This window comes from Muscardinus avellanarius (assembly GCF_963383645.1).
Source record: "Muscardinus avellanarius genome assembly, chromosome: 14".
Classification (NCBI taxonomy): Eukaryota; Metazoa; Chordata; class Mammalia; order Rodentia; family Gliridae; genus Muscardinus; species Muscardinus avellanarius.
The window spans coordinates 38,840,893-38,854,162 of NC_137800.1; positions in this window are offsets into that span (position 1 = coordinate 38,840,893).

Genomic DNA, 13,270 nt, shown 5'->3' on the forward strand with positions numbered 1-13,270 from the left:
ATGCAACATTCCCTCTGAGGTGCAGAAAGACTAACAGAAGGAAAGATTCTCCCACACTTGAGGTTTTAGCAATAGTAGCCTCCATCCATCCACCTGTGGCTGCTCTGAGTATTTGGGGAATTGCAATATTATATCAATTGGAAATATCAGTGATATCTGGGGTACAAGGGAAGATATATGGGATCCCACCCAGACAGAGGGGGGATGGCAGGCAGGGAAGGATAAATCGAGGCAGGGGCAAGAGTAGCAAAGCCCCATGCTCATAGAGGCCATCCCCGATAGACCATGAGACCAGTCTTTTGAAGCCCATGAATGACACCTGGTCAGATTTACCCCCAACTGGGTTTCTATCACAGGGTATAAGGAAAGAGAGTGACCGCCCAAGCACAGGACACCCTCTGTCATAAATGGGATCCCAGCAGTCCAAGGTGGAAGCTCAAACTCCCCTGATGTGGATTCTTCAACACTGGAATAAATTTGACTACCAGGCCCTAAAGAAAAAATTCTCATTTTCTCCTGCACTCCACATATAGGCCACAGAGTTCAGGTGAAATAAATAAAACTACCAAGACTGTGTTAAAAGTATGTCAAAAAAACCAAGCTAACTTGGCCTCAAGTCTCCCTTTAGTCCTGTGTGGCCCTAGGGATTGAACTCAAGGGCATTCTAGCTTCAAGCTGCACTCCCCCTCCCCCATTTTATTTTTATTTAGAAACAGGGTCTCACCAGGTTGCTGAGGCTGTCTTCAAACCTGTGATTCTCCTGTTTCAGCCTCCCAAGTACTGACAAGTACTGAGATTACAAGTGTGTGCCACTCTGCCTGTCTGTTTTTTTTTCTTTTTTTTTTTTTGTAAAATCAGAAGTTTCTTATTCAGGAAATATATTTTAGCACATGTGCTGACAAAGGGAGTACTGCTCAGGAGATATAAACAGTGATACAATGTGGTTGCTATAAATAGACACATATCTAAATTTTCTATTTGTCCTAATATAGCTAGATTTTGTTGGCATTGTTTTTCTCTGACCCTAAATTTAGTCATTTAATTTGTTTTGGTGAATGTTCTTCCACTTGAATTTGTCTGATAGTTGATTCATAATTAGACTTAGGTACAACATTTTTGGCAGGAATGGCACACAGGTGATGTGTGTCCCTTTAATTGTGTCACATCAGGAAGCTTTTATCATGGGTTTGTCTCATTATCAAGGACATTATATATGATCAAAATGGTGTCCTGCAGATTTTACCATTAGAGTGTACTCTTAGAGTTGCAATTCATAAACTGTTATTTGGCTGAGAGTTTGATATTCATTGTGTCCTCTAGTAATTTATCATACAGTAATTTTTTTTAGCTTATTGATGATTCTTGCCAGAATCATTATGGTGGTGGGCATAATATGGTGGTTTTATTTAAATGTATGAGATGGAATTTATTTAAAATGTATTAGTTGGGGCACCACCAGGTTTGGTGGTACACACCTGTAATACTAGTACTTGGAAGGCTGAGATAGGAGAATTTCAGGTTCGAGGACAGCCTCAGCAACTTAGCAAGACCTTGTTTAAAAAGAAAAATAAATAAATAAATAAATAAATAAATAAATAAGTAAATAAATAAATAAAATTTATTCATTTATTTTTGTGATGCTGTTTATTAATTTAATAAATTTATTTAATAAATAAATACTATTTATTTTTGTGATACTAAAGATTAGCTCAGGGACATTCTACCTCTGAGCTACACCCCAGCCCTATTTTTGTTTAGTTCCAAACATGGTCTCACTAGGTTAATGAGAGTCTACTTGTTGAGGCTGTCCTCGAACCTTCAATCCTCCTGTCTCAGCCTTCTAAATACTGGGGTCACAAGCGTGTACCACCATGCCGGGCTATAAATAAATAAATATAAAAAAAGAGTTGGGTGTGTAGCTTGGAAGTAGAATGCTCCTGGGTTAAATCACCAATATATATGCATGTGCGCGTGCACACACACACACACACACACACACACACACACACAAATTCCATATATATAATATATGTTGGAATTTTTAAAAAATGAACTTTTTAAAAACACACACTAGTTCCACATATATAATATATAATATACAGAATATAGAATATATAACATATATAAGTTGGAGGCTTTTTTAAATGAACTTTCAGCAGGACATAAATGGCACATGCTTGTAATCTCAGTATTTGGGAGTTTGAGACAGGAGAATTTCAGATTTACGTCTAGCTTCAGCAACTTAGTGAGTGCTTCTCCAACTTAGCGAGACCCTGTTTCAACATAAAATATAAACATAAAACATAAAATAGGGCAGGGAGTATAGCTTGGAGGTGGAATGCCCCTGGTTTCAATCCTCAGTAACACACACACATACACAAAAGGACTTTCCCTTTACATTTTCTCCTTTTAAATTTTCTTGGCAACATGGACTCATGAATTTATTTTGCTGAGCTTTTCTAGTATATTCTTGTCATTTTTTATTTGGACATTTAAATTGTTCCAGATTTTTCAAGTGAGCATGCTTTAGAGTTCAAGCCCATGCTCTGTGACATGGTTCTATAGGTTGTGGAACCTGTCTTTATTTTCTGAAAAAGATGTTGGAATCAATATACAATAAATAGCAAGCTTTTTATTGTATCTTATAGGTATATTTAAATCTAGAAGAGTAGCCTGTTTTTGTTTTCAAATCATAGTGACATATTGGAGAGACTAGTCCAGTTTATATAATGCTCCACCTTCTAGAATGGTACAAGTGCTTCTTCATGATATCACTTAACTTTCTTTATTACTGGTAGGTATTTTCTATAATGTGAAAGTTTGAACTAAAGGTTTTATTAGTTACATGGTATTTTTGGCAAGAACACTTAATACATTTCATTATACTTTATATCACATTAGGATATAACATTTAGTTGTCCTACTATTAAATTTAATAGATACCCTACTATTAAGTTGAGCTATAATTTCATTTTATGTATATACAATAAAATGTTTTTTACTCTATTTATAGTTAGTATCTATTTTTATTGAAATTAGTAGATATTACTATGCAATTATTTTAAATAATATTTTTACTGATTTCAGTAAATATATTTAATGGCTCCTTGAGAACACAACCTAAGGAATCAAAAAATTGCAAGTAGAGATGAAGAACCAACACATTTTTGCAATTAGATTCTAAAACATTGGCATTTTTTTTTTGTGCCACTAATTCCGATCTAGAAACATTCAACAGATACTTGATATACTGAAGAATATTCACAGTATCAATATTGATAATAATCAGCACTCCATATGTCAGGTTCCTCACCCATGAATTCATCCGAGGACTGAAAATATATATATAAAATGTTACATCCGTCAGGCTTGATAGCACACTCCTGTAATCCCTGTACTTGGGAAGCTGAGACAGGAGGATTGCAGGTCCAAAGATAGCCTCAACAAGTAGTAAGACTCTCATCAACCTAATGAGTAGGATTATAGGTGTGAGGCCATCTTTAGCAATTTAGTGAGGCCCTGTTTCAAAATAAAAAGCAAAATAGGGCTGAGGGTATAGCTTAGAGGTAGAATGTCCCTGGGTTAAATTATCAGTACCCTCTCTTCTCCCGCCTCCACACAAAGTTACATCCTTACTGAGATGTATTGTGTAGCCAGGCCAATGATGGTTGCCTCTATTAAACATGTGCAGATTGTTTTGATCTCATCATTCTTTTAACAATGTAATATAATACCTATTTACATTTGTTTCATATTAGGTACTGTAATAATTTAGAGATGATTTAAATTATTCAGAAGATGTATGTAGATTGTACTCAAATTCTTTCCCATTTTATATTTTGTTTATTTTTGTGGTGCTGGGGATTGAACTCAAGCTCTAAGCACCCTTTCCTTTTTAAAATTTGAAAATATAGTCAGGCTAGGTTATTGAAAGCCTCACTAAGTTGCTTAGTTTGTCCTTGAACCTACTATCCTCCTGTGTCAGCCTCCTAAGTACTGAAATTACAGTTATGCGCCACCATGCCTGGCATACTTTGCTATTTTATATAAGGGACTTGCTCATCCTTGGATTTTGGTATCTATGGGGGCCCTAGAACCATCCCCTCTAACTCTCACAGATACTGGGAGACAGCTATAGTCACAAAAATATAGGAACAGGTAAGGGTTCGGCAAGAGGAGACTTAATAAACCCAAGGTAGAATGTTTATCATGTAACTATTATGAAATTATTAAAGATAAGATTTCTGTGTAAAGATACAGAATAATGGGCAAAATTTATTTAAGGAGAAAGGTAAATTTCAGAGCCCTATCTATGACACTATTCTATTTGTGTTTAAAAATAAAGTAACTGAATGAATGATTAGAGGACATCTGAAACATATACAATAAGATTTATTTATTTATTTATTTGTTTATTTATTTATTTAGTTTGCGGTATTGGGGGGTGGAAACTAGGGGCATTCGATCTCCGAGCTGAACCCCAGTGATATTTTTATTCTTTATTTTGAAAGTTGCAGAGGGCAACTTTTTTTTTGTTTGTAAGAAAACAGTAAGCCAGAAGTGGTGGTAACACACTTGTAATCCCAGCATTTGGGAGGCTGAGACAGGAGGATTCTGATTTGCCACCAGCCTCAGCTACTTATTGAGGCCCTTTGCAACTTAGTGAGGCCCTGTTTCAATATAAAGAATAAAAAATAGAACTGGGGGGGTGTGGCTAAGTGGCAAAATGCCCCTGGTTTCTATTTCCAGTACCACAAAACAAACAAACAAACAAACAAACAAAAACAAAAAACAAAAAAATCCCCAAAACCAAAAATCAGTAGAGTTGAGCATGGTAGTACATGCAATCCCAGTACTTGGGAGGCTGGAAAAGGAGGTTACCATATATATATATATTTTTTCTTTTTTGGTGCTACTGGGGAAGGAACCCTTCTACCTCCGGGCTACACTACCAGACCTATTTTATATTTTATTTGGAAACAGGGTTTCTTAAGCCAGTGAGGCTGGCTTCGAACCTGCGCGATTCTCTTATCTCTGTCTCCAAAGCGCGGGGATTACAAGTGTGCATGACCACGCCCGGCAGAATAGGATATTTGAGAATAGCTTCAGCAAGAAATGAGAGGTCTCATTAACCTTGTGAGGCCTTGTTTTCAAATAATAATAAAATTGGGCTGGAGTGTAGTTCAGAGGTAGAACATCCCTGGGCTCAATCTCCATTACTGCATAAAAAATAGAGAATAACTTTGACAATATTACACATTTTTAAGGCATCGATTTTATTTAATTAATTAATTTATTTATTTATTTATTTATTGGTGGTACTGGGGGTGAAACCCAGAGGCTTTCTACCTCTGGGCTATACTCCCAGACCTTTTTTATATTTTATTTGGAAACAGGGTCTCACTAAGTTGCTGAGAGCCTCACTAAGTAGCTGAGGCTGGCTTCGAACCCGTGCGATCCTCCTGTCTCAGCCTCCCAAGCGCAGGGATTACAAGCGTGCGCCACCACGCCCGGCATGGCATCAATTTTAAATAAAAACTTATTTAGGTAATTGCTTACTTTTGACATTTTTACTTTCATTTAGATTTTTTTTTTTTTTTTTTTTTTTTTTGCGAATCTGGGGATGGAACCCAAGGGCATTGGACCTCTGAGCCACACCCTCTGTCCTAATTTTTTATTCTTTATTTTGAAACAGGGTATCACTAATTTGCAGAGGGCCTCACTAAGTAGCTGAGACTGTCCATGCACCCTGATCCTCTGGTCTCAGCCTCCCGAATGCTGGGATTACAAACATGCGCCACCACGCCCGGCTTAGATTGTTAAATTTATATGGAACGATATCTTTATATCTAACACTCTTCAAAAATTTTAGAGCAAACAATTGGCCTTTGTGAAATTTGGTATTATTGATTTACTACTAAAAAAGCAAAGCTGGGCATGGTATCACACGCTCGTAATCCCAGTATTTGGGAAGTTGAAACAGGAGGATCATAGGTTTGCAGCCAGCCTCAGCTTCTTAGTGAGGCCCTCCACAACTTAGTGAGACCCTGTTTACAAATAAAAAATAAAAAAATTGGGCTGGGGATATAACTCGAAGTTAGAATGCCCCCGGGTTAAATCCCCAGCACCAAATAAATAAATAAATAAATAAATAAATAAATAAATAAATAAATAAATCAAACAAGGTGTCCTGGGTTTATATCTGAGCAAATCATCCTTAAAGAATTATCTGATTCTCTAACCAAACTCTCTGACCACAAACATGACTTCAACTAATCTGGTTACGTGTGTGTGTGTGTGTGTGTGTGTGTGTGTGTGTGTGGTACTGGAGTTTGAACCACGGGGCATTCTACCTCCAAGCTATATCCCCAACCCTATTTTTAAATTTTTATTTTGAAACAGGGTCTCACTAGGTTGATGGGAGCCCCACTACTTGCTGTAGTTGTCCTGGAACCTATGATTTTCCTGTGTTAGCCTCCCAAATACTGGGATTACAAGCATGCACCACCACACCTGGCTTCTTGTTACAAAAATATTGAACTAGTAAAGCCAGAGAACTCTATAGATCAGAAAACTTAAGTATCAGAAAATACAGTTAATAATTGACAAAATAACAACAGAAACAAACAGGAGGGGGAAAAACAAGCTCAAAATAACAAAAGTAGGGAGTGATGCTGCGTGCTTGTAATCCTAGTACTTGGGAGGCTGAGACAGGAGGATTGCAGGCTCACAGCTAGCCTCAGCAACTTAGTGAGACCCTGTTTCAAAATGAAAAATAAAATAGGACCAGGAATATAGCTGGAGGTAGAATGCCCCTGGGTTCAATCCTCAGCACTGCACATGCAAAATTAGAATAAAATAAATATAAAAATAAATAGTGCTGGGGATGCAGCTTGGAGATAGAATGCTCCTGGGTTCAATCTCCAGTACCACACACACACATACATACATACATACATACATACATAATTTTAGATTAAAAAAAGTGTTAAAAATCATTTTAAAATTTATTTCCTAGCTGCCCAAGCATGTTGGCACATGCCTGTAATCCCAGTCCTTGGGAGGCTGATACAGGAGGATTGCAGGTGCTAGGCCACTCTCAGAAATTTAGCAGGACTCTAAGAAACTTAGTAAGACTCTGTTTAAAAAAAAAATCTGGGTATGGTGCCACATGCCTGTAATCCCATACTTGGGAGGCTTAGATAGGAAGATCATAGGTTCAAGGTCAGCCTCAGCAAGTAGTGGGACTCTCATCAATCTAGTGAGACCGCGTTTTCAAATAAGAAAATCGGGGTCGGGGTGTAGTTCAAAGATAGACTGCCTCTGGGTCCAATCCCCAGTACCACACATACAAAAATAAATAAATAAAAATAAAAATAAAATCAACAACAAAGGGCTGGGGGTTGCTCAGAGTTAGAATGCCCTGGGAGCAATCCCAGTATCATGACTGTAGTCGCCACCGCCGCCGCCATCATCATCACCATCATCATCGTTGCCGCCAGCATCATCATCATCATCATCATCATCATCATCATCATCAGAATGGATTCCTAAATAAGGTAGCAAGCTATAAAAGATATACTTTAGTTCTTCTATAAAAAACATCCATTATAAAATTAGTAAGTATACTATGCACAGGTAGATACACTGTGCATATACTGTGCCGGGGATTACCCAAATGTGTCACCACGCCTGGCTTGTGTCTCATTATCTTTTGAGTTCTGTTAACATGGCTAGCACATTTCTTAACCAGTGTAGGTATTCAAATACTGTTTAATTCATTTATCAAACATGTATTGAGCTGCTGTTCTGGGAAGTATCTTAGTAATCACTGGCAATAGAATTTACAGTCACAATCCTTGCCCTCAGAGATCCCAGTTAATGATGAAGATAAACATGAAGATAAATAATCCTAATGGTGCAATTTAGAGACAAGTAAAGAAGCAAAATGATGAACATCAAGTAATTATCTATTTCAGCACTTCCAAGGACCGAGTTATACAGCACATCCTCATGATGATTCTAGGTGAGCATCAGGAACTTTTTTTTTATTAGATAATAATTTATTGTAGGAAATACATCACAAAAACCAATAATTTTGTAGAGATTAATTTAGTATGAGGTGAGAGTAGGCATTTAATTTTAAGAAGCCAGTCACTATAAAAATATTAAGCAAATAATGGTTTGCACAGAATAAGGCTACTGCAGTAGTGTGGAGCAGAGATAAGAGTGGCTGAAGTTTTCTAAAGGTTCATCTGTCTTATGACATCCAGGTGTGCATTGCCTTAGCAGTGATTCTCCCTTCCTTCCTTCCTTCCTTCCTTCCTTCCTTCCTTCCTTCCTTCCTTCCTTCCTTCCTTTTCTCCATCTCTCTCTCTCTCTCTCTCTCTCTCTCTCTCTCTCTCTCTCTCTCTCTCTCTCCCTCCTCTCTCTCCCCTTTTCTCTCTTTGGCACTGGGGATTGAACCCAGAGGCATTCTACCTCTGAGATACATCCCTAGCCATTTTTAAACTTTTAATTTTGCAACAGGGTCTTGGTAGGTGGCTGAGAATCTGGCTAAGTTGCTGAGGCTGTCTTCTGTGATCCTCCTGTCTCAGCCTCCCAAGTATAGGAATCATAGGCATGAGCCGCCACATCTCACCCTGGCAATAATTTTTATATTTTTTAATTTTTTCTGGTACTGGGGGTGGAATCCAGGGGCATTCTACCTCTGAGCAACACCTCCAGTCCTACTTTTTTTTATCTTTATTTTGAAATAGGATCTCACTGAGTTGCAAAGGGCCTCACTAAGTAGTAGCTGAGGCTATCCTCGAACCGCGATCCTCTTGTCTCAGCCTCCCAAATGCTGGGATTACAAGCATGCGCTACCATACCCGGCTAATTCTTATATTTCAATATGAAAATAGCTTTGCTGTTTGGGGGATTTACTCTGCATCAAGCATATGTTATGTACGCCATGCTATTTCCTGTAATAGTTACAAGATTCCAAAGAGATAAGACTTTTCAGCTGGGCATGGTGGCACATGCCTGTAATCTCAGTACTTGGGGAGACTGAGACCGGAGGATTGCAGGTTTGAGGACAGCCTCAGCAAATAGTGAGACTCTTATTAACCTAGTGAGACCTTGTTTCAAAATAAAAATAAAATAGGCTGGGGGTATATCTTGGAAGTAGAATGTCCCTGGATTCAATCCCCAGTGCCACCAAAGGGGAATAAAAAATAAGGCTGGAATGTAGTTCAGAAGTAAAATATCCCTGTTCAATTCCCAGTACTACAAAAATAATTTAAAAATTAGTTAATTAAATTAAAAGAACCGAGGATGTGGCTTGAAGGTAGAATGCCTCTGGATTCAATCCCCGGTATCACAAAAGGAGAGAAAAATGTATTTTCTAGTGGACAAGATCATTTTTTTGTGTGTCTGTGTGTGGACCTGGGGATGGAACCCAGGGGCTTTCTACCTCTACTACACTCCCAGACCTATTTTATGAGCCTCACTAAGTAGCTGAGGCTGGCTTTGAGCCTAAACAACCCTCCTGTCTCAACCTCCAAGATAATTCAATTAAATGACACACTGAATTTTATTTTGCCTGGCTGGCAGGATTTTTGTGGTACACACCACCACTTCCGGTCATGAGCCTTACACCTGTGGTGCAAGGAAAATGTTCCCCTGGCTGGAGGCTGCTGGAAGGTGGGCAGTGCATCAGGGGAAACCTAAAAATTAAATCATAAGAAAAAAAATAGAGAGCTGGGTGTTGTGGCTCATGCCTGTAATCCCTGTATTTGGGAGGCTGAGACAGGAGGATCACAGGTATGAGGACAGCTTCAGCAGTTTATCAAGGTCCTCAACAATTTGGTGAGACCCTATTTTAAAAAAGAGGAGGGGCTGGAGTGTAGCTCAGGGGTCGAATCCCCTTAGGTTTAATCTTCAATACAAGACACAAACAACAAAAACCAGGCCACATTTGGAAGCCCTGTAATTACAGGTAGGTCATCAGTTTGTTAAGACTTGAGTCTGAGGTAGCCAGCAGTATGATTCTTGAAAGATCTCTGAGTTGTGTGCAGTTCATTTCTTGCGAGGCTGGTGGAAAGCAGGACCCTGTCCTGAGGCAGGTGGAAGAAAAACATCTAGTTATATTTTCTTGAGCAACAAAGGAGATGTGGCAATCAGGGAACAGTGAAGTGTAACCAGTGGGTGATATCAGTCAAAGCACAATGTGGCCAGAACATCAGCGTTCCGGCCAGGCGTTGGCTATGTGGTTTATGAGGTGTGAAAAAGGGGTCTCGAAAATACACAGAAGGGCAAGTAGACTGATGAATACATGGAAATCAGTCATAGCTGGTAATGTTATGTTGTTCAGTGACTAGATCAATGCAGAAGCATGGAATGGGCGATTCTTGGGCTATTGTTTTGTACAACCCCATTTTCCCTTCCTTCCTTCCTTCCTTCCTTCCTTCCTTCCTTCCTTCCTTCCTTCCTTCCTTCCTTCCTTCCTTTTTTTGGTACTGGGGTTGAAATGCAGGGGCATTCTCCCTCCAAGCTACACCCCTAAACCCATTGTATTATTATTTTGAAACAGGGTTCACTAAGAGAATTTCACTAAGAATGAGACTCGCCTTGAACCTGCAAGCCTCCTGTCTTAGCCTCCCAAATACTGGGATTACAGGTATGTTCCACCATACCCGACTACAGTCCCATTTTTGAGTCATGTGTAGTTTTTAAAGTTCTAAGGACAAGAATTAAAATGTTTTTAATACTTAAAAAAGTTTATTATTTCTTTGCTATGCAGTTGTAGCTACTCTAAATTTTGAAGGAAACGATACCTTAGGTTTCTTTTTTCTTTTCTTTAACGTGGTCTTGGGGATCAATCCCAGAGCCTTGCAGAAGAGCTAAGGTGTCTGACCTCATAAATTTCGAGTTTGATTGGGGAAAACAAATACCAGGAAAGAAGTACCATTTTCGACAGATGCTATGACAGGATGTTATGAGTACTTACGGTAGGAGAACGATAGAGAGGAAGAGGCAAGGTCAGAGAACACTTCCTAAGGGAGGTGATGTAGCATCGTGCTCCGAAATATGAGAACAAGTTAACTGGGCACTACACAAAGAACACTGCAGGTGGAAAGCCCTGAAAAGGATGTAAAGACGGCCAGTGTGGCGGAGTACAGAGATCTTCCTGGTCTCATACATGATGATAAGACAGTGCCAATGTTTTTGTAGCCCTGACGAGAGTAGATGGTTAAAATACTGGAATCTTGACGATCTCATGGATTAAGAAATGTTACCCTGGAGTAGCTTTAGATTGCAATTGTCTTATTATGAATATATTTTCATAAGATGATAAACTACATTCTTTTTCCTGTAAATTCTGTAATGTTTTTTGCATATTTTTCTATATTTCCCATTTATTTGAGAAACATCTTAACTTTATACATGACAAAAAATTAATAATAAAGATGAAAGATAAAAAGCAAATTAGAAAACAAGTGTCTGATGATATAAATAAAAGGCCACAGGAGGATCACAGGTTCAATGCCAGCCTCAGAAATGTAGTGAGGCCTTGTTTCAAAATAAAATAAAACTAGGGAGGCTCACTCTTTCTCAGAGGAAGGATGCCATCATATTCTATTCCCAGTACCAAAAGTAAAATAAACAAATAATAAATAAATATTTCCACTCCTTCTGACACCATGTTTAATAATCTATTTTTTCTAGCTGATTTGAAATGTCATCTCTATTAAATACTGCCTACATGTATGAATCCTTGTCTGGACTCTATTTTGTCCCGTCTATGAGTCTATATAGTCATGTACTAGTGGCACTTTTATTTATTTTTTTTGTGTGTGTGGTACTGGGGGTGGAACCCAGGGGCTTTTCTACCTCCGGGCTATACTCCCAGACCTATTTTTATACTTTATTTGGAAACAGGGTCTTACTAAGTTTCTGAGAACCTCACTAAGTAGCTGAGGCTGGCTTCGAACCTGTGCAATCCTCTTGTCTCAGCCTCCCAAGTGCTGGAATTACAAGTGTGTGCCACCACGCCCAGATTGTACTGTTTTAAAATTAGTATTGAATAGATTATTTTATTGACTTGTAAGGCTGATTATTTGCATAGAGTATTCTGTTTAAGAATGTTTTCTATTTATTCCTTTATTTTTCCATGTGTACACCTTGGAACCTTTGTGTTTGAGGGGATATATTTGTTTAATCTGGTTTAAACATTACACAGTTATGTGTATTCACTCTGTAATGTATATATTACACAGTGAATAAAAAGAAATGTATCAAATCATTACATGGCACCTCATTAATGAGTAATTTCTAGGTTTTTATGTATCAGTTGAAATTAATAAATAAGATAGATGATAAAAATAACTTTTAAACATCCAATTAATTTTGGTGGGGGGGTATTGAGGATTGAAAACAGAGGCATTATCCTCCAAACTACACCCCAGTCTTATTTTTTATTTTTGTTTTTTGAAACAGGATCTTGCTAAGTTGATGAGGGTCTTACTACTTGCTGAGGTTGTCCTCAAACCTGTGATCTTTATGTCTCAGCCTCCCAAGGACTGGGTTACAAGAATGAGCCACCACGCCTGGCTCAATTAAATTTTTTTCTATTGAGAAATTAAATAAAGAAAACAAAAAGGAACAATGGGGCTGTTTTAAGGAAAATACTCCAGGTGGAGGGACAGTGTGGGGCAGTTTGCACTGAAGTACACAATATGTGTTTGCTCAGTCGCAGCAAAAGAGAACGAGGAGCTGTGTCGCAGGCAAGAAGAACAGAGGTACCACCCATGTGGGGGAGAGCGGGCCATGAAGGCCAGACCCTGACTGGTTTTTAGTCAGAATGAGATGAAAAGTCACTGGCAGTTTTAGAGCATGGACGTACCATATGTGAAAACTTTGTATTTTGGGCATCTGAAAGAGATATCCTGCCCATGCAGAAGAAAAGAAGAAATAAAAAAAGAAAAGCATTATACAACAATAATTGCAATACTCTAGGTCAGAATGAAAAAATAACAACTGAAATGTGTAATAATAGAAAAATTAGGTCCTAAAATTTGTGCTGTACTCATACTGTAGAATACTAAAAAGTACTTGGAAGAACAAATTAAGTCTGAAAGCACAGAAAAAAAAAATTAGGGCTGTTATTCTGGGGGCAAGTTGGTATAACAGAGGGTACCTGGCTTGTCATTTGGGACTATTCATTGAAATATTTGTAGGTGGCCCCATGTGGTGGCATAAATAAACCAAAAATAAGATATAATAA